The 2,579-nt window shown below is 41.1% G+C and overlaps 1 protein-coding gene across 1 annotated transcript in view; it reads left to right on the top strand.

The window, feature by feature from the left end:
* LOC112124131 (high affinity cationic amino acid transporter 1) overlaps positions 1 to 2,579 on the top strand; it is a 65,523-nt gene that overhangs the window by 6,416 nt on the left and 56,528 nt on the right. The window lies entirely within an intron of this gene.

The following is a 2,579-nucleotide window of genomic DNA, read 5'->3' as shown; positions in this document are numbered from 1 at the left end:
ATCTGCACTGCTGGTGCCTTGACTGCTTCATGGTAACCCATTCTGATACTACTGCTCTTACTGTTAAAAACTTTAAAAAAAAACTATATCTAACCCATTTTTTTTTTTTTTTGGCCTTAGCCTCTTGCTCCTGCCTTTTTCGGAGTTGGGAAATAAGTCTTTCATCACTTCTCCTGTTCTCATGATTGCAAACTATGTTCTTCTCTTCCTTTTTCTAGGGTCTAGGGTCTAGACCCTAGAAAAAAAGAGAAGAGGCTATACAGATTTAGAATTTCACTCTTGCCTAATGTCATTCTCCAGTCCTTGTGATTTATTTTGCTCTTTCTATTTGCTCTTAGTTGTCCTTATACTTTCTAAACTGTAGGGACTAGAATTTTATTTGAATCCCTCGTTACTTGTTAGCCACTTTCAGGGCTTACAATTAATTATTGCCTTCTATTTTTACCTAGTTGATATTTATCCAATTATTTAAACAAGTTTACTATGTGGTAGTCTAGCAAGGTACAAACAGCATACAAATAGAGCACAGCCCTGTTTATTCAACTACTAATTAACCAAAATTCCATTTGATCCAAATTGTTATAGTCCCCAGCACAGATCACTTATTCATTCCTTGAACGCTTTTCATCCGTATGATTTTGATGTCCCCCAAACAAATAGGCTTACACTGTATGCTGTGGGCCAGGTTGTGCCCAGCCCTGTAGAGACTTGTTGCGACATGTTACAAAATGTTTTATTGTGGTTGTGAAGCAGTGAATTAGCAGACATGATGCTGACCATGCCTTTGGCAGTGCAAGGGCTGTGCAAAGCTAGTCTTCGCAGCAGTGCTAGCTTCCCCAAAGGGGCAGGGAGTGGCAAGCTGAGGGTGAGGCAGTGATCCCATCCTCTTCCTCCTCATTGGCAGAAGAGCTGGCTCCGTATATTGGGCGTGTATGCGGCAACCCCTTAAAGGAGATACCAGCAGCACCCTGCACTCAAGTAGGTATTGTGCCTGTATTCTGCTCAGAGGGCTGCATTTCCGCACTGCCACCTATCAAGGGCAATGTTTTAATTTCACAATTTCTCCCTGTATCTACTAAATCAATGAGCATCTCCAAGGAGGCCATTATATTAGTTTGTTATTGCTTTTTTTTTTTTTTTTAAATGAATCTTATTTTTTGGCTATTGGCTATGAACATGCCTCCATTGTTATCTTTGTGTCACATATATATTAGGGCCAGGCATACACTATAAACATTGCTTGCATGGGTCTGTCGATGAGTGGTATGACGAGGTGTGATCCCTGACCAAAATAGCTGTGCCACCAAAAGCATCTAGTGTAGATGCAGTTATACTGGCAAAACTGCACTTTTAGAGATATAGCTTATTTGACTTGGGGTGGGGCAGGAACGAGCTATACTGGCAAAAGCACAGTTTTACCAGTATAACTGCGTCTACACTAGGAGTGCTATACTGGTGTAGCTATACTAGGATAGCGCTCCTGGTGTAGACCTGGCCTAAGTAACATCACTCTTTGCTTGGAGATCTTGTAGCTAGTGGGCACAGCAAGTTCAGTTCAGCCTCTTACCAGTAATTTATTTTAATTTACTTTATTTTTAATAGTAATGGAAAATGAAAGTGCAAAATCACCCCTCAAATTTAGAATCCTAAATTCTCACTCAGCTGATGTCTGGCTAAGGGAACACTTTTTGATCCCAAGGGCCTAATTCATCACTGTCTTACTTCAGTTTGATATAACTCCTCCAATTTCAGTGAATTTAACCTGGTGTAAAAGTGGAGAAATGTAGCAGTGAATCAGGCTTGATATGCTCCTATAAATGGCTAAAGCAGTGATTGAATAACCGAGAGAAAGAATTAGAAGCAAGAGAATCAACTGTGAATTTGAAAATTGGGTTCACGAACTTGTCAGTTGTAGGACTGGATTTATATTATGGAAGTGGGTTTTATTTTACTTGCTAAGGGGTTCCAATTAGCAGTGTTAATAGTATGCATCTTTAAAAATTATTCTAAGTACATGGGATTTGATGGCTTTAGTAACAGAATCTAGAGTCTTCCATCTCTGCATTGCTTATTAAAATCTAACCCAGGTTCCCTACTACTTGATGGCTATTTGATGGCCTATGTAAAAGGGATTGAGACTGTGGATTGAGACTTCAGGAGGGAGTTTCAAAGCCTTGTGTAGGAAGCTAACCTGCTCCCATGAGTTTCTCCCTTGAGGGTGATAGTTTAATAGTTCTTGAGGAATGTTGGGAGAAATGTGGTCTGTGGGATAGATTGGGCCTTGGAGATTAAGCCTGAGACTTTGAAATTGATCTGTCTGTGGGTAGCCATTGTAGTGAGTGGATCCTCAGAGTGATGTGCTCTCAGTGGCTTTATGGCTGAGATAATTTTCTAGAAAATCTATTTAAGATGGTGGTTGCTAGGGGTTTTCATAACTCTCTCTGAGCCCTGGTATCGAAGGAACCTGGCTCTGCAGGCAGAGTAATACACCTCTACCCCGATATAACGTGGCCCGATATAACATGAATTCAGATATAACGTGGTAAAGCAGCGCTCCGGGGGGGGGGGGGGGGGGGGGG

The sequence above is a fragment of the Terrapene carolina genome, unplaced genomic scaffold (assembly GCF_002925995.2).
Source record: "Terrapene carolina triunguis isolate 2854851 unplaced genomic scaffold, T_m_triunguis-2.0 Scaffold139, whole genome shotgun sequence".
In the NCBI taxonomy this organism is placed as follows: Eukaryota; Metazoa; Chordata; order Testudines; family Emydidae; genus Terrapene; species Terrapene triunguis.
The sequence above is the reverse complement of the archived record's forward strand: the minus strand, read 5'-3'. Positions and strand labels throughout refer to the sequence as shown.